Genomic DNA, 26,375 nt, shown 5'->3' on the forward strand with positions numbered 1-26,375 from the left:
AAACAAGTTCGCATAATTTTCTCTAGTTTTCAAGTTTTTTATGAAAACGTTTTTGAGATTGGTTTGCACAGTTTCAGATACAACATTAGTTGCAAAATTTTTAAAATTTTTGCCTTTATATATCAAATGTAAAAAAAAAATTGACTAAAAAACACAAAAAAAAGCAACCATACCAGTGGCGTGCTCCGTGGTGTGATGGGTAGCGTGCTCCGCCTATCACACCGTATGCCCTGGGTTCAACTCCCGGGCAAAGCAACATCAAAATTTTAGAAATAAGATTTTTCAATTAGAAGAAAATTTTTCTAAGCGGGGTCGCCCCTCGGCAGTGTTTGGCAAGCACTCCGGGTGTATTTCTGCCATGAAAAGCTCTCAGTGAAAACTCATCTGCTTTGCAGATGCCGTTCGGAGTCGGCATAAAACATGTAGGTCCCGTCCAGCCAATTTGTAGGGAAAAATCAAGAGGAGCACGACGCAAATTGGAAGAGAAGCTCGGCCTTAGATCTCTTCGGAGGTTATCGCGCCTTACATTTATTTTTTATTTTATACCAGTTTCTTTGAAACCGCCTTAACAACAAGCATAACTTTAACACATAATTACATACGAGTATGTATTGTGTAAAAGAATAAAATATGCAAAGAAGGCAATTGGGAAAAACTTTACAACAACTAAGGCATGACGTGGCTGAATGCGTTTGTAGCACTTCAACCATCGCAGGAAAGCGGGTTCAAATCCCACTCGCGGAGAAAAGTGTTTGAAGAGATTTACAAGGTATAATCGAAACATTTGTCTCCGTGTCCGTCCTGATGTCAAGTTGTTTAAATTTGTCCCAAATTATTAAATAATGGACTAATACTATGTTCAAACAGAAAAATAAATTGAGGAAATTTCGATTGAATTGATTCTGTTCATACAACTCGATTTAGCTTACACAATAGTAATTTGATAGCTGGTTGGCTCATCTCTACATCAAGAAAATACCTTTGTTCAGACTGTTAAAATAAACACGCACATTATTAGGCGAATGAAATGGAATGAAAACATAAAACTTTGAAATTTTTGTGTGTTGTAAGAAAATGTGTTCAAAGTTTGGGTTTCATTTTGAGTTTTGCCATCTTCTTTTGACAATGCCTACTCCAGTGAAATGAAAGACATAAAATCAGCTGATGAGATGAGCCAACCATATAGTTCAGTCATGCGTAACTGACGTTTAAATATACTCAATAAACACACTTTACAATGTTGCATTTGCAGTTTGAAACAATTTATTACGCAATTTTTTTTAATTGGCAATTTATTATTACAATTTTTTATATGACAAATTGCGTAATAAATTGCCCAAATAGTATAAATTGCCAATTTGGTGTGTGTTTGAACCTAGTATAAGATTTGAAAAAGATTGCTATTGCTATTTTTCTGCTCATTGCTGTACATACAATGTTCAATGTACTTTCGTTTACTACATAAAACATGTGTCACACACTCCGTTCTTGTTATGTAGAGATTTGGTACACTTTTTATGAAAGTGTTTATTGCACATCAATGAAAACAACAACAGCACATAAATAAATGTGTACATCATTGCTGACAATAAAATAAAACCGTGCCTTTGGTAGCAATGCCGCTCTGTCATCATTTTTATATTGAACTTTATATGATTTTTAAACATCGATTTTTGTTATTGTACATATTAGCTGTAATGTTATGTTGTCCTATATGGTTTTCACAAGAAAGTTTGAACAAATTTCAAATTTTTTAGAAACCATATTGAAAATTCTCAATAACATTCAGCTCATGTGTTCATAATTGCTTCAAACTAAAGCGAAAATTTGACATGAGTACAACGATTTAATGATGATTGTATGAACACTTAAACTTGCAACACGGTCAACTTTTTTTGCTAATCAAGTTAAGCCCATATTAATATGTCATGCCGGTTATTCCTGTTTCCCTATAACTTACGGGAGTTGGAAGCACCAAGAAAGTCAATGTCGATAGTGCGTTGCTGAATATAGATCCGGTACGTTAAAGTAACAAGCACCATTTGAGCCTTACTCAACCATCAATATGAGCAGATTGAGCCTTAAAAACCATTCCGCCTTCACCCTCAAGTACCATGAAGAACGTGGGGTCGCCAGATCCGCACCTGCCAAATATATGTATGAAATAATAAATTTTGTTAACAATTGGCCTACGGAAGCTGTGAAGCTTAAAGCTTTGTGTTGCGCTTATCAACCCACTGAATTTCGTATAGTTGAGATCCTCCTTCCACTGCTTCCAAATACGGCTGTGAATTGAAATAATTGCTAAGCCGAAGCATCTGCATCCATGCTCATAACATGACATAGTCACCAAAGCCTTAAAGCTTTTACTCATTCCACCATTTTCAAACAGCGTAAAGCTCATACAATTCATTATTATATCTCTTTCGATATTTGCCGTTGTTATTACGGGCAGAACCGTAAATATTTTCGAGAAACTCACACTCAATCACTTTAGTGGTATCTCATCCATTGCCGATACCGTCCATCGCTCCGAACCATACATCTGGATAGGTATGATCAGCGAGTTGTAAAATGTGACTTTATGTTATGGATACATTTTTGGAAATCGTAAGGACTTATTTTTCCTGCACATATTTGGTTTTCAAAATTCATGTATGATAAACTTGACGACATCCCACCATTTTATGGGTAAGGATTGCTGATTGATGTCCCCAACAATAAAGTGGCTTGGAAAGAGCAATCTATTATAGATGTAAAGCATATAACAAGAAATCCGCGTGGGTCACTACTCCTAAATAATAATACCTTATGTCGTCCAGCGTGGGTAATGCAGGAGAATTTTTCGTGACAGCCACAATATTCGGTACCCAACAGGTATGGTAATGTTGTTACAACAAAAAAGATAATATTTCCATAACAGATTGATACATTTTTGATAGTATATCGATTAATTTTCGATAAATATTTGATAGCTTTGAAATAATAAAGCAGGAGAAATTGTTGCAGCGGGCGTATTTTGTTTCCACAAAATATTTTGACACTCTGATAAGAAATTGATATCTTTTCGATAACAAGTGGATAAACTTTGGATAAGAAATCGATAAGAAATTTATATTTTTTATAACATATCGATAACGTTTCGATAAATAATCGAAATATTTTCGATAGCGCAACGATTACTCGACGACAACAAATCGTAAAAATGTCTTTATTCTGCATTAACGGTAGAAATAATATTACGCTTCGGCAAAAAGAAATGGATAACACGATCATAACCCGTCGATAAAAAACCGCTACGATTTCGAAAACAAACACGCCGTTTGGTTTCGGTTTAATCATCGGTTTTGACTTCTCATCTTTCCATTTCTTACCTTTTTTCTTTCTATTCCTTTCCTTTCCTTTCCTTTCCTTTCCTTTCCTTTATTTCCTTTCCTTCCATATCCTTTCCTTTCCTTTCCTTACCTTTCCTTTCCTTTGCTTTCTTTCCTTTACTTTTTTTCCTTTCCTTTCCTTTCCTTTCCTTTTCTCTCTTTATTCTATTCTATTTTATTTTATTTTTTTCTATTATTTTATTATATTTTATTTTATTTTATTTCATCTTATTTAATTCAATTTAATTTAATTTAATTTAATATAATTTAATTTAGTTTAATTTAATTTGGGAGTTTACCGGGGATTGCCCGTATCGCTTTAAATGTATGAAAACATTTACTTCAAGCAATTTTTAATTTTTTTTTGTATAATTTATTTAATAATTTGGGAAAAATTTTAAACAACGTGACATCAGAACGGACAAGGCGACAGCTATTTCGATTATACCTTGTAAATCTCTTCAAAGCCTTTTCTCCCGGGAGTGGGAGTCGAACCCGCACTCCTACGATAGTTGAAATGGTTATAAACGCATTTAGCTACGTCATGCCTTAGTTGTTGTAAAGTTTTTCGCAATTGCTTTCTTTGCATATATTATCTTCCACATATTACATAATTCGTATATAGTTATCTCTTGAAGTTATGCCTGTTTGTAATCTAATTTAATTTAATTTTATTTTATTTAATTAAATTAAATTAAATAAATTTAATTAATTTAGTTTAATTTAATTTAATCTTATTTAATCTAATTTAATTTAATTTTATTTTATTTTATTTTCCTTTCCTTTCCTTTTCTTTCCTTTATTTTCTTTTCCTTTCATTCCTTTCCTTTCCTTTCCTTTCCTTTCCTTTCCTTTGCCTTCCTATCCTTTCCTTTCCTTTCCTTTGCCTTCCTTTCCTTACCTTTCCTTTGCTTTTCTTTTCCCTTCTTTAATTTTTTTTCCTTTCTTTCCATTCCTTTACTTTCCTTTCAATTCCTTTCATTTCCTTTCCTTTCCGTTCCTTTCCTTTCCATTGTCTTCCTTTCCTTACCTTTCCTTTGCTCTTCTTTTCCCTCCTTTCATTTCTTTTCTTTCCATTCCTTATTTTTTTCCTTTCCTTTCCTCTCCTTTCCTTTTCTTTCCTTTCCTTTCCTTTCTTCTACTTTCTTTTATTTCCTTTCCTTTCCTTTCCTTTCCTTTCCTTTCTTTTCTTTTCCTTTCCTTTCCTTTCCTTTCCTTTTCTTTCCTTTCCTTTCCTTTCCTTTCATTTTTTCTCTTTACTCTATTCTATTCCCATTTTATTTTATTTTTTTTCTATTATTTTATTATATTTTATTTTATTTCATCTTATTTAATCTACGTCATGCCTTAGTTGTTGTAAAGTTTTTCCCCAATTGCCTTTTTTGCATATATTATCTTCCACACATTACATAATTCGTATGTAGTTATCTGTTGAAGTTATGCTGTTTATAATCTAATTTAATTTAATTTTATTTAATTTAATTAAATTAAATTTAATCTATATAATTTAATTTAATTTAATTTAATTTAATCTTATTTAATCTAATTTAATTTAATTTGATTTTATTTTATTTTCCTTTCCTTTCTTTTCCTTTCCTTTTCCTTCCTTTATTTTCCTTTCCTTTCATTCCTTTCCTTTCGTTTGCCTTCCTGTCCTTTCCTTTGCCTTCCTTTCCTTACCTTTCCTTTGCTTTTCTTTTACCTTCTTAATTTTTTTTTTCCTTTCCATCTTTTGCTTTCCTTTCCTTTCCTTTCCTTTCGTTTCCTTTCCTTTCCATTCCTTTCATATTTTTCCTTTCCTTTCCTTTCCTTTCCTTTCCTTTGCCTTCCTTTCCTTACCTTTCCTTTGCTCTTCTTTTCCCTCCTTTCATTTCTTTTCTTTCCATTCCTTTACTTTTCTTTCCTTTCCTTTCCCTTCCTTTCCTTTCCTTTCCTTTCCTTTCCTTTCCTTTCCTTTCCTTTCCTTTCCTTTCCTTTCCTTTCCTTTCCTTTCCTTTCCTCTCCTTTCCTTTCCTTTTATTTTCTTTTCTTTCCTTTCCTTTGCTTTCCTTTCATTTCTTCTCCTTTCTTTTCCTTTCCTTTCCCTTTCTTAGCATAGTTAGTATCCACGTCGTGAGCCCTAAGTCCCCTCTGTTCTGAGATATGAGCAATTTTGTGAGTTTAGCGTCGTAGGATTTACTTATGATTTTATAAATTTGGCATCAGCAACTCTCCTTTTATTTCTCCAAATGGATTTGGACGCCTACTGTCGATTCACCGAGTGCCTGCTTTATCTAGTGTACCCACAAAACTTACTTGGTTGTGAAATGAATGTCCAAATTGTACAGACTATAACTCAATCGTCCAAAGTACACAAATCCCATTTTCTGCTGCAGCCAAAGTGATTGAGAAACCTCAGTTCACATAAAGAGTAAGCAAACAAATCAAAAACGGATAAATAAACAATGAGTAGTCATTCATCCTTAGCTAAAGATACATTCCGTTGCAGCACAATAATGCGCGGTGGCCCTGCGGTGGTGGCAACAGCCGCCAATTGCTGTCAACATTGCACGACGTAAGATTTGAAATTCAATTTTGAAATTTATAATCTGCGGTTAGCTGCGGTTATTAACGACGGCGGCGGGAAAAGTGGTGTTGGTGGCGATGATGGCGGTTTACGTCAAATTATATATGTTTATTTGTCTTGAAGTGAGGCGGAATGGATCAGTTATGCGAAATTGGTGATCGGCATTTGGAATGAGCGGTGATGCAGTGATGCAATGAAGCAATGATTGGTGACTGTGGCGGAAGGTGATGTCGAAGTAACAAAAATATTACTGCAAGTGTTCATTCGTGCCAAAACGTTGCAAGCAGCTGTGTTTCTTGCATATTCACACATGTGTTATTTATGTGAAGTTGCAGCATGTGGCAAGTGTGGTAAGTGTGGCATGTGACGGTAAATTTTGTTGCGGGTGTTTGACTGCAATGATGCGTTACAAGTAGACAACGCAGTAGACAGACGAGAGAAAAAAATCTCAAGAAGTTGCAAAGAAGAAAGTGCGAATTTTTTTTATGAGTGTGTAAATAGAAATACAGATATATGTGTGTATGTAAATTAGGGGTGCACAAAATTTGTGATGCGCGGAAAAGGGGAATATTTCCTCGATTTATAAGTATTTTTAAAGTTAATTAAAGTGACCCTGAAGTCAATAACGGTTAATGAAGTTTAACATCTCAGTTGGTTGAAACAGCCATGCTATGTACTCATGTACTCAAAGCACTGTAGTTTTTATAATCCTGTTCGCCCTTGGCAACCTGGTCGTGGTTGTACAAGTCTCTTGCTCGGTCACTCTTCAATAAATTCTGCCCATTTATCCCCTCGAAATGCTCTTCAATAATGGCCATTTACTTTATTGACTTTGGAAACACAGTTGAACTGCATGAAGGTTATTAGGCGTGCTCCTTCGGTACCTGCACTTTTTGGTACTAGGCCAACAATGAAATACACTTTTCTGGCACCTTGAACCTGGTGTTATATGCAGACCTGTTAAAGTTCTGAGAGCAGTATCTGTGCTTGCTAGTAACTTTTGGAAGTATGCGTCTTTTAAATATGGATACTTTCTCTCTCTTGGACTGCTACTTTGCCTGAGAAATTCAGATTCATTTTCTGCACTCCATTTGCCAGTAAATAATAGCTGACGCCGAATCGCTGATTTTATAGAACTCTGGTTCCCTCCATCGGACATATAGCATCGTCCTTTCATAATGTTTATAACAACAAGGCAAATGATAGAAACGGATTATCATGAGAAATGGCACTAATAGTGGTACAATACGGGAACAATTTTTTTTCCAAACCAAATTTGATGAGGGTGGGCAGAAAATCATTTCAATATACAGCCATAGATATAACTCGTTCTACGAAAACTTATGAAACATGACCCGATCTGACTTGTCAAATTGACGTATGCTCGACGTTGTGCACTTAATCTCCTTCCTTGCTGAAGTTAAGCTTTGAAAATTTGAAAATTCATTTGAGCCCTATAATTAAAAAAAAATCAGTCTTCCAATAAGGCAAACCCTAATGCACAAGTCTATAAGTAGGTATATCAGTGCGACAATCAGAATATTTGCCTGGAAGCAAATTCTTCAACAGAGTCTACATGCCCAAAGACAAAAGACGTGCACCCGCAATGATGAATGTTTATGAGTTATGGTGTTTGCGATTGCAAAAGATATAAATAAGACTAACAAAGCAACAAAACAACAACAAAACCATCAGGAGGAGTAACAAAAAAGTGGGAGCAATGCGCTACAAACTGTTTATTTGACTTACACTTTGCTGACATTTTGGTTGGTGTTGGCAATTGCATGCAGCCAAGACATACATATGAATATGTGATGTCAAATGAAAACTGAAAAGTAGAAAAACAACAACAGCAACAACACTTAGGCTATCATGTATGAGTAGCATACAAATACATACATACATACATAGTTATGTTGGAGCATGTGTGAAACGTGCTTCAATTCATTAGAACATATGTTTGTAAGACTGCCAATCACGGATAGCACTACAGCGTAGGGGAAACACAAATGGGGCACACTTACACACACACAATGCGCACACAAATAAACACACACAAAAGACCTAATAGCAATTGCTCAATAGCTAACAGTCGGTAGTGGCACTCTTTGCGCAGTGTTGTTGTAGCGTAATTGAAACTTAAATAAACACAAATGTTGCAAGCATTCAAAATTGATGAGCTGATGCTAGCGTCTTGCATGGTGAAGGTGGTAAATATGGTAGGCGCGCTAGAAATATTTAGAATACAAAAAAGAAAAAAATTAAGTAAGGAAGTTTAAATTTAGGGGATAGAGTTCAAGATGCATGTTCCTCCTTTATGGAGAAATAGTCTGGATTACCTGTGAAGCAGACTTAATATGCTTTGGTTAAGGCACAGTTGGCTATAAATTAAACCGTACTTCAACCACACTAACACATATTGCTCATTCATCATGATGGTCAACACAATTGTCTAAGCTTTGGGCAATTGAGGGCGAGCAGTTTAATAAGAGTTATAAATGAGTAATTTTATGTGCTTGTAAGCGTATGAGTCGTGGCACAGTGGCTGACGTACCCGACCAAACGCCCGGGGTTGCGGGTTCAACTCCCACCAAGCATTCCCTTTTTTTAAATTTATAAATTATTATTATTAATGGACTGTATTGAGTTTATGGGGTTTTTGATTTAATGTATTCCATTTATTGAGTTGGGTAGTTTTAGTGTTATTGGTGTATTTAAGTCATGGGAGGATGCATAGCATCAGTACACCTTTATTTATTTAATTTGGGGGCGAGCACTGGGGGGCTCTGAGGCTTCGCTCTACTGAGCCACCTCATCCTCTATTTGAAGAACCCTTTAAAATGTGATATGGAGGCGAGCACGGGACGGCTCTGAGGTATTGGCACCCCATTTTCTACAAGAAAAACCTCTATTTATTTAATTTGGGGCGAGAGTTGGGCACTCTGAGGTTTCGCTCTAATGAGCCACCTCATCTTCTATTTGAAGAACCCCTTCAAAGTGTGATATGGAGGCGAGCACTGGGCTCTGATGTATTAGCACACCATCCGAAGAACTTCGGTTTTAATTAAAAAACTCAAACTATGTCTTTAGAATATTTCACTAACCAGTTGAGAATTACAAGCACACTCAATGGCTACTGAAACAAACGAACGAAAAATGTTCATAGTTTAAGTCGCTTAAACATACTCCCCCCTTAGACGGCTTAGTCGTCTAATGAAACTTCCATACGAGCCAGTCATCCGGCTCGAAGGACCATGTCTAAGATTTGGGCAATTGAGGGCGAGCAGTTTAATAAGAGTTATAAATGAGTAATTTTATGTGCTTGTAAGCGTATGAGTCGTGGCACAGTGGCTGACGTACCCGACCAAACGCCCGGGGTTGCGGGTTCAACTCCCACCAAGCATTCCCTTTTTTTTAAATTTATAAATTATTATTATTAATGGACTGTATTGAGTTTATGGGGTTTTTGATTTAATGTATTCCATTTATTGAGTTGGGTAGTTTTAGTGTTATTGGTGTATTTAAGTCATGGGAGGATGCATAGCATCAGTACACCTTTATTTATTTAATTTGGGGGCGAGCACTGGGGGGCTCTGAGGCTTCGCTCTACTGAGCCACCTCATCCTCTATTTGAAGAACCCTTTAAAATGTGATATGGAGGCGAGCACGGGACGGCTCTGAGGTATTGGCACCCCATTTTCTACAAGAAAAACCTCTATTTATTTAATTTGGGGCGAGAGTTGGGCACTCTGAGGTTTCGCTCTAATGAGCCACCTCATCTTCTATTTGAAGAACCCCTTCAAAGTGTGATATGGAGGCGAGCACTGGGCTCTGATGTATTAGCACACCATCCGAAGAACCTCGGTTTTAATTAAAAAACTCAAACTATGTCTTTAGAATATTTCACTAACCAGTTGAGAATTACAAGCACACTCAATGGCTACTGAAACAAACGAACGAAAAATGTTCATAGTTTAAGTCGCTTAAACAACAATTAAGCCCATCCGTAACCTTTCCATTTTCATTTTCATTCCCAATCCCATTTTCAATATCAATGTATTCGCTACATATTCACAGTTTCAATGCTTCGTGCTCATTGCATCCATTTCCTACTTCATGTTTTTCTCAATTTATATTTTTATAGCATAAAATGAGTTTATGCAAAAATGATGTGGCATGGTCGAAAGCGTGGCGCACAAATGATCTCAGTGGAACGCAAGCAGGCATGACGTGAAGAAATGTACTAACGGCTTTAAGGTAACTTTGAGATACAATGTTATGAAAAAATGAACTGCTTAAAAGATACGGCTTTATGTGAAACAAGAGTAGGATTTATATTAGGATGGGCAAAGAAATTTCTTTTCCTTTTTGTATTGTGTTGGTGCAAAGGCGCTCAAATGGCAGACGAGGCGATACACGTGTATATCAGTGATAACAAAGTAATAGAAGGAGTAGGGTCTGCGGTATACTACGCTGATCCGAAAAAAAAATTCTTTGTAATTTGCTTCCGTGCTTTCTCCAGTAACAATTTATTTTCATTTTTTTCATAGCGTTGCCACATTTACACATTTTTACATATTCCTTATGATAAAATTACTATTTCGGCCCACAGAGGGCTGCGTCGGCTAGGCAAAAATCAAAGCGAGCACATTTGGCTGATCGCTAGATTTTTGCCTAAAAGGCAGCGTTAACATATTGATATTTTTATACATTACAATTTCTGTTTGCGTAATCGGTTCGACTGTTAGATGGCGCTGACAGCAATCCATCCAGTTACTATGTTTTTAAGGCTGGTACACAATTATTATCAATGACGAGTGTTAGTATCTTCACTTCGGATGGATTACAGCTTCGGCTAACCTGACTATAATCGACCACGATTATGTAAAGATTTCGTTTTAGTCAAACTATTTATTTCTATTTGTGGCTATAACACAATATACTGGAAATTATTAGTATAAGTGCCGCCTTAGTGGGAGTTGAATGGCATTCAGATGCATCTGCAGACCACATTTTAATGCGCGAAGCTTCTACAATACCGTTAGAGGGTAACTGGCATACATTTTTATTAGAACCGGCGGATGTATTCACATTAGGTATAATGACAAAATCACCGGCACCGTATGTCTCAGGAGGCTTGGAACGATCGGAGAAGTCTTTCGAGTTGCATTCTTGCGACTTTTCTATAGCAGCTAAGGTAGACGCGCGAGTAGCCTCAAGGTCACGGGGCGCGCTGATGGTATTTATCTTCTAGGTGTTCTGTCAATTCATGGATTTTCGCCCCTCTCTCTTCCACACCGAACAGCAACACACTTGGCGAATTGCCAGTGTTGGAGTATATGGTATTGTTAAGACCATATTCTACTTGACCTAACTTGTCTGACAAGTTGGCAAGCTTAATCGGCTCAGAGATTTTACTCAACATGACTTTGAATATTCTTTTCACTCTTTCTACTTGTCCGTTTGCTCGTGGGCAAGCCGTGGCTACTTTCACGTGACATACGTTTTTTTTTAACAAACACGCGTCGAATGCGAGGGAGGTGAAACAAGAGCCGCGGTCAGATATCAACCTCTTGTATCGGAATAGGGAGAAATATACATCTATATGAGCTCTCTAGGCTTATGGGAATTAGATTGGGAGATGTTGAAAGACATCAAGAGCTGATTATAATAGACCGAACAGGAAAGACGTGGAACCAAGCGCGGGGCTGCAAAGTGTCGAAAGTCATGTCCAGCTTAGATTAGCCTTGTCAAAGAAAAGCGCGGACTGTAGGTTAATGATAAGTATTCTGACTGTATACTCTCTTCTGGCATCACATGCTTTAAAATACGGTATTTTTATTAATAGCAGATGTAGGAAGAGCAGGTTAGAAGAGGAAACAATCGAGCACGTCTTGTAATAATATAAGTCTTGTTTTCTGAAAATGATTATCAGATTGATCTTTGAGCAAATTTCTGGTAACATCATCGGTCTATGTGAGGTCTTCATGGACCAGTCAATTTATCTTTATCGGACCTTTTGTGGAAACTTTCGCTATTTATTTTAGTATGTAGAATAACATTCAATTTCAGGTTTGAAGCCTCGAGTACCTACTAAACACGTCAACTTGGCTACAAAATTGGCTCGACCTGTTTTTGTAGACCGTTTCATTTCCTAAAAGCATATGTATAACTAGTGACTTGGTGACTAAAGGTTTTATCTCTGATGCACTTTTTACAAAAACTTCAAGACTCCCCAAAAAATTTGTATAGAAAAATTAAAACCGCGAATATGCACTTCTAATGTACGCCCTGAACAATATATCACTATGCCAAAAATAAAATTTATTTGAACCACCCTAATATATATTTGTGTATTCGCATTTGTTGAATATGAAAAACATTTACATAAATAAATGTATACAAAATATTATAAATGGGATTTCAATTTGCCTTCTCAACTATGAACCTTTATTGTGGTATTTGAATTGCTTCATGCACCAGTTAAAAGCAATCGTGATATTACTAAATATTCCTTTTATACTCAGCGTGCTATGCACACAGAGTATGTTAACTTTGATTGGATAGCGGTTGGTTGTACAGGTATAAAGGAATCGAGATAGATATAGACTTCCATATATCAAAATCATCAGCACCGAAAAAAAGTGGTTGAGCCATGTCCGTCCGTCCGTCCGACCGCTAACACCATAACTTGAGTAAATATTGAGATATCTTCACCATGTTTGGTACACGAGCTTATCTGGACCCAGAATAGATTGGTATTGAAGATGAGCGAAATCGGATGATGACCGCGCCCACTTTTTATATATATAACATATTGGAAAACACAAAAAAACTGATTATTTAGTAAATAATACACCTAGAATTTTGAAATTTGATATGTGGACTTGATAAATTTAAAAAAAAAAAAAAAAAAATTTAAATGGGCATGACACCGCCCACTTGTGATAAAATCAATTTTATAAATATTATTAACCATAAATCAAAAATCGTTATACCTACCGTAACATAATTCGGAAGAGAGGTTGTCTTTACTATTAGAAATTTTTTGAAGAAAAATTAACGAAATCGGTTAAGGACCACGCCCACTTTTATATAAAGGATTTTTAAAAGGGGTCGTGGACGAATAAAATAAGCTATATCTTTGCAAAAAAGAGTTTTATATCAATGGTATTTCATTTCCAAATTGGATTTTTAACAATAAATAGGAAAAACTTCAAACCTAAAAAAATAGGCGTGGCACCGCCCCTTTTATGACTAAGCAATTTTCTATGTTTCAGGAGCCATAACTCGAAGAAAAATTAACGGATCGTAATAAAATTGGGTACACAAATTTTCCCTATGAATATTTCTAGAAAAATGGACGAGATCGGTTAAAGACCACGGCAACTTATATACAAAACAAGTTTAAAAGGGATGTAGATAGAATAATAAGCTATAACTTAGCAAAAAATAATTTTGAATCAATAATATTTCACCTATCAAGTTTTATTTTAGGAGGAAATGGGCAGACATTTTTTTAAAGGGCGGTGCCACGTGTTATGAAGAAAAGTAATTTATCTGAAATGTACAATTGAAGTTCACGCTGAGTATATAATGTTCGGCTACACCCGAACTTAGACACCTTTAATTGTTAAATTATATTTCGGCTGACCGTTTTTTGAACGGTTGAAAAGGTTGCGAGTTCTTAAAGCTCTTTACCTAAAACTGTAAAACTGTAAATATTGATACTTATTTAGAAATGTTAGTATAGTATCTGTAGAGTTATCTACTTGTAACAAATATACTTGTTATATTTTAAATTTGTTATTATTAGATGGTTTATTTTTAATTATCAAGAAATGAAAATAGTTTTAGTTCAACAAAAATATATTCTTGAAATAAAGTCTTATTTTTTTTTTTAAATATTAAATATAAATATTTTTTTTTCTATATTGAAAGATATTTTTGTTGAACTAAAACAATTTAAATTTTTTAATAATTAAAAATAAACAATATACTAATAATAAATTTAAAATATAACAAGTATATTTATTACAAGTAGATAACTCTATAGTATCCCTTTAGCATATACAAAAAAATAATTATAATTCGAGGCGATTTAGGTCAACCTTCTCTCCCAATTTGCATCGGGCGTCTTTAATTTAATGCTTAAAATTAGAGAAACGGGACCTATGCGGATGACCCAGCTTAGAAAAATGTTTCCTAACTGAAAAAAAAAAAAACTATTCTAATATTTCGATGCTGCTTTTCCTAGGCTTTGAGTCCACGACCTTCGAGTTTGTCTAAGATTTTTGAATTGCGACGTAGAGACCTCATAGTGTTTCAGTAACATTTTTTCCAGAAATTCTATCAGAAGGCATCTATTCGAAGCCATGGTACTCGTAGTGCGATTTACTTACACATCTTATAATGATAGGTTTTGATCTTAATTAACATGTGAAATAAAGTGGAATAGCCCGATCTATTAAAAAAATATATTTTCTAGTGGTTAAGTGAAATAAAAATAAGAAAAAACCGGAAACTACCTCAAAAAGCTCACTAATATTACAACTGAAATCAATGAAAGGATCTCAAAATCATCCCGAAATATTCCTGGAATTATCCTAATAACACCTCCAAACAATCCAGAAATCATATCGAAATAGTGCTGGAGTGACTTAAATTATCTCGAAAATTTTTCCGAAAAGTTCCTTGAAAAAACCATAAATTAATTTGAAATTGTTGTTTTGAAAAGAGAAATCCCATAACAGTCTAGAAACTATTCCAAAAATAACTACAAAATCATTACTGCAATGACGAAGTATTCTTGAATTTATTGCGAAAATTACTCTGAGCGTATCGCAAAATATTTCCGAATGGATCCCGAAACAGTCTTGAAACTACTCTTATAAGATTTCGAAACAATCCAGAAATAAAACCAATATAGTCCTGGGATGATTTAAAGAATTAAAATGATTAAAAACCGCCGACGGAATTGGTCAAAATGAGAAAAACCGTTACAGTTTTCAAATTTTTCCAAGAATATCGCGAAAAATTAACACTGTAGTCAGGAAATAGTCTTGGAGTTATTCCGAAAATATCTCAGAGTATTTTCGAATTTAAACCGAAACAGTCTTGAAACTAACCAAATAAGATATTGAGACAATCCAGAAATCGCGATATTACCTTGCAATGATTAAAATAATACCGAAGTAGTCACGAAAAAGTTCTGAATTAATACTAAAAATGAGTGCGAAATCATCCCAAAATACAACCCATCCATATACAAAAATTATTTGTGAATGTCAGGCTTGCTCCAAAAAGTGAACCATCAGCAAAAAATTTGAAAATTTGGCTTTTAGTTTAACCGGTCACCCCCATTTCTACAGCTATCGCCACAAAAGGAATATTTGGAATAAGCCAATTACTATCGTTGAATAATCGATATGTTATCTGCGTGTTTTTCCGGCGGGCTTCTTATCGGCTTGTTATCAGCGAGTTACAGACGTGTTTTCTATTCTATATTGGGCGTATTATCAATTAATCTTCGAAAAGTTATAGGTTTGTTATCGGTTTGTTGTGGACTGGGAATAAACGAATAGTTTTGGTGCTGTAAACTTCCTACCGAGGCAAAGATTTTGGATTTTTTATCGACGATTGTCGGTTTCATATCAAAAACATATCGCTTTATTATCGAAACATTTTCAAATATTTTTCGAAAATTTATCGATATGATATTCAAAAGGCTATACATTTGTTATCGGAATGTTATCAATTCGTTATCGATTTGTTTATAAAAAATTATAGATTTTATACTCAGTTGAGCAGAGCTCACAGAGTATGTTAACTTTGATTGGATAACGGTTGGTTGTACAGGTATAAAGGAATCGAGATAGACATAGACTTCCATATATCAAAATCATCAGTATCAAAAAAAAAAAATCGATTGAGCCATGTCCGTCCGTCCGCCCGTTAACACGATAACTTGAGTAAATTTTGAGATATCTTTATGAAATTTGGTATGTTCCTGGGTACTCATCTCAGATCGCTATTTAAAATGAACGATATCGGACTTTAACCACGCCCACTTTTTCGATATCGAAAATTTCGAAAAATCGAAAAAGTGCGCTAATTCATTACCAAATACGGATAAAGCGATGAAACTTGATAGGTGAGTTTACCTTATGACGCAGAATAGAAAACTAGTACAATTTTGGACATGGGTGTGGCACCGCCCACTTTTAAAAGAAGTTAATTTAGAAGTTTTGCAAGCCGTAATTTGGCAGCCGTGGAAGATATCATGATGAAATTTGCAGGAACGTTACTCTTATTAATATATGTACGCCTAATAAAAATTAGCATAATCGGAGAACGACCACGCCCACTTTTTAAAAAAAAAATTTTTTAAAGTCAAATTTTAAAAGAAAAGTTAATATCTTTACAGTATATAAGTAAATTATGTCAACATTCAACTCCAGTAATGATATGGTGTAACAAAATATAAAAATAAAAGAAATTTTCAAAATGGGCGTGGCTCCGCCCTTTTTCATTTAATTTGTATAGGATACTTTTAATGCCATATGTCGAACAAAACATTACCAATCCTTGTGAAATTTGGTAGAGGTTTAGGTTCTAGGACGATAACTGTTTGCTGTGAAAAAGGGCGAAATCGGTTGAAGCCACGCCCAGTTTTTATAGACAGTCGATCGTCTGTCCTTCCGCTCGGCCGTTAACACGATAACTTGAGCAAAAATCGATATATCTTTACTAAACTCAGTTCGCGCGCTTATCTGAACTCACTTTATATTGGTGTAAAAAATGGCCGAAATCCGACTATGATCACGCCCACTTTTTCGATATCGAAAATTACTAAAAATGAAAAAATGCCATAATAATACACCAAATACGAAAAAAGGGATGAAACATGGTAATTGGGTTGGTCTGTTGACGCAAAATATAACTTTAGAAAAAAACTTTGTAAAATGGGTGTAACACTTACCATATTAAGTAGAAGAAAATGAAAAAGTTTTGCAGGGCGAAATCAAAAGCCCTTGGAATCTTAGAAGGAGAACTGTTCGTGGTATTACATATATAAATAAATTAGCGGTACCCAACAGATGATGTTCTGGGTCACCCTGGTCCACATTTTGGTCGATATCTCGAAAACGTCTTCACATACACAAATACCACCATTCCCTTTTAAAACCGTCATTAATACCTTTAATTTGATACCCATATCGTACATACACTTTATAGAGTCACCCCTGGTCCACCTTTATGGCGATATCTCGAAAAGGCGCCCACCTATAGAACTAAGGCACACTCCCTTTTAAAATACTCATTAACACCTGTTTGATACCCATATTGTACAAACAAATTCTAGAGTAACCCCTGGTCCACCTTTATGGCGATATCTCGAAAAGGCGTCCACCCATAGGAGTAAGGCCCGCTCCCTTTTAAAATACTTATTAAAACCTTTCGTTTGATACCCTTATTGTACAAACGCATTCTAGAGTCACCCCTGGTCTACGTTTATGACGATATCTCGAAAAGGCGTCCACCCATAGGACTAAGGCCAACTCCCTTTTAAAATACTCATTAAAACCTTTCGTTTGATACCCATATTGTACAAACAAATTCTAGAGTAACCCCTGGTCCACCTTTATGGCGATATCTCGAAAAGGCGTCCACCCGTAGGACTAAGGCCCACTCCCTTTTAAAATACTCATTAAAACCTTTCGTTTGATACCCATATTTTACAAACAAATTCTAGAGTAATCCCTGGTCCACCTTTATGGCGATATCTCGAAAAGGCGTCCACCCATAGGACTAAGGCCCACTCCCTTTTAAAATACTCATTAAAACCTTTCGTTTGATACCCATATTGTACAAACGCATTCTAGAGTCACCCCTGGTCCACGTTTATGGCGATATCTCGAAAAGGCGTCCACCTATAGAACTTAGGCCCACTCCGTTTTAAAATACTCATTAACACCTTTCATTTGATACCCATATCGTACAAACAAATTCTAGAGTAACCCCTGGTCCACCTTTATGGCGATATCTCAAAAAGGCGTCCACCCATAGGACTAAGGCCCACTCCCTTTTAAAATACTCATTAAAACCTTTCGTTTGATACCCATATTGTACAAACGCATTCTAGAGTCACCCCTAGTCTACGTTTATGACGATATCTCGAAAAGGTGTTCACCTATAGAACTTAGGCCCACTCCCTTTTAAAATACTCATTAACGCCTTTCATTTAATACCCATATCGTACAAACAAATTCTAGAGTCAGCCCTGGTCTGCCGTTAAGGCGATATCCCTAAATGGCGTCCATCTATAGAACTATGGCCCACTCCCTCTTAAAATACTCTTTAGTACCTTCCATTTGAAACACATGTCATAAAAACACATTCCAGGGTTACCCTAGGTTCATTTTACTACGAGGTGATTTTCCCTTATTTTGTCTCCATAGCTCTCAACTGAGTATGTAATGTTCGGTTACACCCGAACTTAGCCTTCCTTACTTGTTTATTGTAAAGTTATCGATTTACTATCGAACAGTATTCGACTATCTCTTAAAATATACCGATATGTTACCAAAATTGTCTTAACGATGTGCTATCGAAAACATATGGACAAGTTATCATAAAGTTACCGATTTTCCGTCGAAAAGTTATCGAGCTTGGCTAAAACTACACTTTCGATTATGTGACGATAGTTAAAGAAGAAATTCTTATTACTTATAAGTAGCAGGAGAACCTCTTCCTAGGCGAAGGCCTGGAAGGTTAAATGCGGTCATGTTAATTGTTCCTGAGAAGGTCGGGCTAGTACCTTAATGTAGCTTTGCTACCGCAACTTACCGGTTCTTTATCTTGCAAGGGACCATCAACATCGATGATACTTCCCAAAAACCTTCGGTGAGTGTCTTTATCGCTAATACAATAACAAAAATGTGCCAAGCGCGGAAATGGGATATAAGCCAAAGGGAGATAACACTAAGATTGCGGCTTTCTCGGAGGTTCCAAAGGGAGGTAACACTAAGACTGCGACTTTCCTGGAGGTGTCAAAGGGAGGTAACACTAACACTGCGGCTTTCTCGGAGGTGCCAAAGGGAGGTAACACTAAGACTGCGACTTTGTTGGAGGTGTCAAAGGGAGGTAACACTAAGACTCCGGTCTTAGTGGGTTGAGGAGCTTAGGATATAACCGCGAATCGTTCTCGTTCGATGGTTGGGATTTTACTTTAATAGTGCTTTTTACTAGGACGTACCAGATCTATGTATATCCGACAAAGGATCAACAACATCGATAACACTCCCCAAAACCTTCGAGGAGTGTTTTTCCCGCTACAAATACAACTAAGACTCCGCCTGTTCTCGAGAAGATGAGTGATAACGCAAAGCAGTCAATGACTGTGGCGCTGGTTGAAAATAGCAATTCTTTCGGACAGATGACTACTGAAAAGTGGAGATCTGTAAAAAGGGAGCTTCTTAGATTTATGTTCAAGATGATGCGGGAAAAACCTAGCAAGCCCGTTCCAACATTTGATTCGGGGGTGGTACAATGGTGTGGAGACGAAAGAGTGCAACAACTTAGCGAGCTTGCGGTGACAGCGGTGTAGCGATCTTTTTCCCAACCTTCAAAGACAAGGTAACATCACCATCACCATCAGTTTTTAGTACTCACCTCTTGCGTGTATGTAATTTGAGATAACTCGATCTGCGGTTGGGAATTACGAATATAGTTTAGACAGCATATTATCTGTTTTTTTTTTTTAACTGAGAAATGGTAGTTTGTATATGTAACGAAAATTGTAAATATAGAAACACTGTTAAGCTGTATACGTAGCTTACTTTTAAAACGTATTAAAATAACAACAATAAGCAACAACAATAAAAAATTAACTTCAAGCATTAAACAAACAACCAACACATTACAGAGAATTTCTAAACATGTTTACATTGCATTTTTTATTGTTGCACTGTGTACGCTGCAACCACACCCCACTTTTATACCAATTCATCCCTTTAGCTTTTTGTTATTTTTCAAAGCTTAAAGAGTGCATTTTTTTGCCATTTAAAATGTCAGACTGGTCGTAATTGTTTTCAATTGCCAGCGTTTACAATATTCTATATTGTTTTTGTTTACGTTTTTTTGTGCTCTTACTTTTTTTATTGCTGCTAACACAAACCACACCGTCAACTGTGATTGTGGCATGTTTATTGTTGTTGAATACGCCGTACGCCTGTCCACATGCTGCCAGCAGGCGGCAAGCTCACCCGACTTTTGTCTAAAATCAACAAATCCACTTCCTTCCTGTGTGACGCAATGGCAAACGTGATGAGGCAAATTTAAAATTAGCCAACGACACGATGGATTATGCTGTCGCCGCTGCCGCTGCTGCTGCGGCCTCAGCTACAGCGCGAATGACATCATATGAATGAAGTGGCAATAAATAAACACAATTACAATGGCTCGTCAACATTTTAGCTTGCAACTCTTTCATGTTGCAAGTTGCTTGCGAGCGCATCGGCTGTGTGTGCTAAGTATAGTGTAGTAACAATAAATGTTTAGCAACATGTGTTTAGAAACATTAAGGCGATTTTCCAATTATCGCTCACTCCCCGACTGGAATAATATGCGATAATAGAGATAATATATGATACCACCTCGCTATTTATGCCACTCTGTACTGATATTTTTTTTTACTAGATGGCACAATAGCTTTTAGTTAAAGTATCATTAAAGTTATCATATTATATAATTGCTTGGAAAACTTCAAAAAAACGTTGTTTAAATGTTTTCCAAATTATTTCATAAGTTAATATTTAAAAGAGTTGGTCATATCAGTCCACTCGCCAGCGCTGAAGTATTTTAAGCCGTTCTGCATCCTGCATCCTAACTTCACCCCAAGGCTTAGGTAACTTAGTCATTGGCCTGGTTTTTTATATTTAACGTTAAAATTAACGTTTCGATGCATCTTCGACTTGAACCCGAAACCGTCGGGGCGAATGTAGCTCTTACTTTTGAACTAAAAGTCATCCTCTGATATTATTCACGTCATAAATCTATATTAAGAGTTCTGTATGAACCCTGTTACTCCCACGCAGCATTTGTTTTGTACTTAGCCGCAAAATAATTAAAAGGTTGAGAGAAGTCGAACAGATGTAGCCAGTCTCTTTCCTTATATGAATTCGACACGCACCGATACTAACACTTTCTAAAACTACCCTCAATATCTGGGGAGTGATTTGTGATATGCAGTAGTATTCTTCACGATGTGGGGCTAATGTAAGCGTAAGCGTAGTCACTTGAAGTGATGGGCATTATGGGGAAATATAGTAATCAACACCGAAACCCAAAAGCCTGATAGCAGTTTTTATAGAAGTGTTAACACTTTGCTATCGATGAGTAACCAGTTTGTTATCGACGTGCCATATGCGTGTAAGCTATTTCTTATTGACGTGTTATCGGTTTTTTAAAAGTGTGTTATCGAAGTGTCATCAGGGGTTTTAACGACGAGGTGTAGACGAGTTATCGATTGGCTGCCGAGATGTTAAAAATTTGCTAGCGGTAATAAGGGGTATTGATAAATTGTCGATTTTTTCCTCGAGTTTGTCATCGAAATTTTATCGATTTTTTATAGAAAAATTAATGAGTTTTAATTAAAATTAGTTCATATATTATTAAACAGTTTAAAAATTTTTATCGAAAGTTTGTCGATATGTCATCGAAAAATTTATACACAAATATCAAAACTTAGGTCTATCTTATCGAAAAGTGGTAGTAATTAACAATAGGGCTGGATTGCTAATACGCGTCCAAAAATGTTAGGAAGGGTGTCGTGGTATGCTTTCCGGTCTTTTTTCAGAGATATTTGCAAAAAAGTTTAACATTTTCATGTGTGTGTTACAATTTTAATGATTTTTATATACGTACGTACATATATACAGAAATGTATTTTAAGCGGGTAAAATTTGGTTCCTCAAACACATGTTGGACCCACCCAGGTTAATTTTTCATAAGCGCGACCTAAGGCCCCAGTGCCGAATAGTGTTCTCCGCAAAAACTTTTAAGATTTCACCAGTTTCGGAGTGGCGCTGTAATTTTTTTTTTGTGAAAATTTATTGATAGAGCCAACTTTTTTGTTCCACCTTCGGATCGTTAATATAGATGACAAAACGCGTAATTTGATTTATATCCAGACGTTTTTGGATGTGTATTAACAATAAACCACCGTTGTATCGATTATTAATCAAAAAGTTATCGAAAGCCCCGAATTTATTTGTTTATGGTAATGTTACCTCTGTTCTTTTGGGCCCTGTGCTTGCCAGACTAAGACTCCAGCTGTTATGAGTTAAACACCTGTCAGATCTGGAAGCAGCAAGTCCTAGGAAGCTTCTAGTATTTTAACGTTTGTATACATATTAAGCTTTATAAGTGCTTGGTACTCACGCGGCGCTGAAAGGAGCGAGTTAGAGAATTGCAATAGCTAGGTTGAGTTCAGGCAGACTTTAAGTACCTGTTTCGAATTCGAGCCTTAATGTGTTACAGAAATTAAATAATAAAGCTGACATTGGAAAAGTAATTTGAAATATTTACGTTACACATACATATACAGATACACGTGTGTGTTTCAACATAAGATTTCAATAAGCACTTGTTTGTATTCAAACCTTTGGGGTTGATTTGAATTCGTCAACAACACACTTGCCTTATTTTGCTTCTTTTGTTTTTTATTCCATTGAATCTGTGTGATACATACATTTATATGTGTGTTTTTTTTTCGCAACGCCGCTCAATCACACAACCCGGCTTCCTTCAGTTCTTAGTCAGTTGCTTTTCAACATGTTGTGTGCTCGTACGCGGTTTTCAGTCCCTTAAATTTTATTTTGTGGGAAAACGTGTGCCAGTAATTAACTTGAATTCCACAGAAATATTGATAAAATTATTTTTGGAATTTTAATTAGCATAAACATTGTGTAAAAAATATTTATTTACGTTTTTATCGTATTATGTGTTTATGGAGAACACATGGGCAAATTCCTTGTGAGAATCGAATCTGCCAAGTGTGAAGGAAAGTAGTTGAGGCTCTCATATGTAATTTTACGTATGTATGTACATTTGCGTATTTTGAAAAAAAAAAAAAAGAATAAAAGTGTTTGTAATCACGAAAAAGTTAAGAAAATGCTTACTGAATTCGTAAAAAAAAAAAAAAAACAAGTAAGGAAAGCTAAGTTTGGGTGTAACCGAACATTACATACTCAGCTGAGAGCTTTGAAGACAAAATAAGGGAAAATCACAATTTAGCAAAATTAACCTAGGGTTAATGTGTGAAATGTGTTTGTATGACATGGGCCTCAAACGAAAGGTATTAAAGAGTGTTTTAAATGGAGTGGGCCATAGTTCTATAGGTGGACGCCATTTCAGGATATAGCCATAAAGGTGAACCAGGGGTGACTCTAGAATATGTGTTCGTACGATATGGGTATCAAATGAAAGGTGTTATTGCGTATTTTAAAAGGGAGGGGGCCTTAGTTCTATAGGTGGACGCCTTTTCGAGATATCGATATAAAGGTGGACCAGGGGTGACTCTAGAATGTGTTTGTACGATGTGGTGTAAGGTGTTAATGTTTATTTAAAACGTAGTGGGCCTTAGTTCTATAGGTGGCCGCCTTTTTGAGACATCACCATAAGGGTGGACCAGGGATGACTCTATGATGTGTTTGTACGATATGGGTATTAATGAGGGTTTTAAAAGGGAATGGCCCTTAGTTGTATATGTGAAGGCGTTTTCGATGATCGACCAATATGTGGACCAGGGTGACCCAGAACATCATCTGTCGGGTACCGCTAATTAATTTATATATGTAATACCAGGAACAGTATTCCTGCCAAGATTCCAAGGGCGTTTGATTTTGCTCTGCAGAACTTTTGTCATTTTCTTCTACTTAATATGGTAGGTGTCACACCCATTTTACAAAGTTTTTTCTAAAGTTATATTTTGCGTCAATAAACCAACCCAATTACCATGTTTCATCTCATTTTTAATATTCGGTATAGAATTATTAATAGTTTTGGAATTGTTAAGGAATAGAAGTAGCAAATTTGACAGTCAAACAAACCACCGCTGTATAGCTAAATGGTTAGCGCAAAGTTCCTAAAGCGTACTGATGATGAAGGCTTAGCACCCTTCGAAATGGATCTATCTGCGCAGCTATGTCAGGTTGTCTGAACAATTTTCCACTTACTATTCCAAAAACAAAATACAATTTTCCAAATTTAGAAAAATTAAAAAATAAGAATAATTATCATTAGAAAAAAATTATTGTTCTGGCCTTGAGCTCGAATCGAACCTTGAATCAGGTATAGAATTATGGCATTTTTTTCATTTTTCATAATTTTTGATATCGAAAAAGTGGGCGTGGTCATTGTCGGATTTCAGCTATTTTTTAGATAAGTACGTGAACGAAGTTTAGTAAAGGTATGTCGATTTTTGCTCAAGTTATCGTGTTAAAGGCCAAGCTGAAGAACAGATCGACGGCTGTGTATAAACACTGGGCGTGGCTTCAACTGATTTCGCCTATTTTCACAAAAAAACAGTTAGCGTCATAAAATATATACCCCTACCAAATTTCAAGAGGATTCGTAAATTTTTGTGCGATATGGCATTAAAAGTATTCTAGACGAATTAAATGAAAAAGGGCGGAGCCATGCCCATTTTGAAATTTTCTTTTAGTTTTCTATTTTGTTGCACCACTTTATTACTGGAGTTCAATGTTGACATAATTTACTTATATACTGTAAAGATATTAAATTTTTTGTTAAAATTTGACTTTTAAAAAATTTTTTTTTTAAAGTGGGCGTGTTCGTAATCTGATTTCCCTTAGCACACATATAGTAATAGGAGTAACGTTCCTGCCAATTTTCATCATGACATCTTCAACGACTGCGAAATTACAGCTTGCAAAAAAATTACCTTCTTTTAAAAGTGGGCGGTGCCACCCCTATTGCCCAAAATTTTACTAATTTTCTATTCTGCGTCATAAGGTCAACCCACCTACCAAGTTTCATCACTTTAGCCGTCTTTGGTAATGAATTATCGCACTTTTTCGGTTTTTCGAAATTTCGATATCGAAAAAGTGGGCGTGGTTATGGTCCGATTTCGTTCATTTTAAATAGCGATCTGAGATACCAAATTTTATCAAGATACCTCAAAATTTACTCAAGTTATCGTGTTTAGGGACGGACGGGCGGACGGGCGGACAGACATGGCTAAATGAATTTCTTTTTTCGCCCAGATCATTTTGATATATAGAAGTCTATATCTATCTCGATTAGTTTATGCCGTTACGGATTACCGTTATGCGAACAAAGTTAATACACTCTGTGAGCCCTGCTCAGCTGAGTATAAAAAAATTCCTCACAGCTGTGGCTGTAGTTGTGTGGGGTGCTAGTCGAAGGGGAAATCAAATTCATATCATTTCATTTTTCCTTTAAATTCCGCTTTACGTAATTTGTAAGTTCTTTTCTTTTCTTTTTTTTTTTGCTTAATTCATGTAAAATACTTTATCTTTATTCTTTCATCAAACAAGTGGTTTAAATAATAAACAATGCTTTTCTTTATTCTCTTCTCGATTTCAGATTGCTACACGTCTTGGAAATATTAAACCAGTGAAACCATTTGGTAAGAGCAAATAATGAAAGAAAACCGTTGATGAAATTTCAGACAAGTTTTAGTTGTGGTGAGAAAATGAAACAAAAACTAAAGTATGCAAAATTAAATTGTGTGATAAATAAAAGCTGAAGTATTTCAGACAACAAAACAAGCAAATCTTCGAAAAGGATAACAATCATATTATGTGTTTATTACGTGAAGAGAAAAACAGCAAAAAAAAAGGAAAAAAAAAGGAAGATAAAATTAAACGTAAGAATCCACAATTTAGTAAAATAAACTAAATTTAATAAAGTTGCTTTAAAAACCATTTTTCCAAATATAATAAAGTTGTAAAATGCTGATATCTATAAATTGAGGGTATTAAAAAAAGCAACTGAACTCAAACCAAAAATTTTTAGAATTTTTTTTGTTCTTGTGGTTCTTGTAGCTACAAAGACACTCTCATAAAGTTTTGGAAAGTGCTAACGATGCTAATGGTTCTTTGCCACATATAGATCCCATACGCTTCGGTAACAAGCATCATTGAGGTTCAAGTTCGACTATTTCGAGAACGATTAAATATTTGTTCTATGAGGCACTTGAGGTCAAGAAACAGGATTCGCCACAGATAGGTGAGGTTGACAATTGGGTTGAAGAAGCTATCAATTGGGTTTGCGGCCGCTTGAAAGAGTTGGGGCTCCAAAGCCGCTTGAATTCCACAAATTTTCATTAGTCTTTCTTTTTTTTTTTGTTTTGGACGTTGGGGCAGCGCACTGCCCTCAAGTGGCCC

General features: G+C 35.7%; 1 protein-coding gene across 13 annotated transcripts in view; it reads left to right on the forward strand.

Moving 5' to 3' along the window:
• The window catches only part of LOC137237648 (uncharacterized), a 548,551-nt gene that overhangs the window by 224,256 nt on the left and 297,920 nt on the right, over window positions 1–26,375 (forward strand). For 8 of the 13 annotated variants that reach the window (XM_067761531.1, XM_067761533.1, XM_067761529.1 and 5 more), the window contains one exon: window positions 25,573–25,855. The gene's annotated coding sequence lies outside the window, so the exon portion shown is untranslated. Of the gene's footprint in view, window positions 1–22,879; window positions 23,043–25,572; window positions 25,856–26,375 lie in introns of those variants that run through there. The other 5 variants (XM_067761537.1, XM_067761536.1, XM_067761534.1 and 2 more) reach the window with 2 other exon arrangements.

The sequence above is a fragment of the Eurosta solidaginis genome, chromosome 1 (assembly GCF_040869045.1).
Source record: "Eurosta solidaginis isolate ZX-2024a chromosome 1, ASM4086904v1, whole genome shotgun sequence".
Taxonomy (NCBI): domain Eukaryota; kingdom Metazoa; phylum Arthropoda; class Insecta; order Diptera; family Tephritidae; genus Eurosta; species Eurosta solidaginis.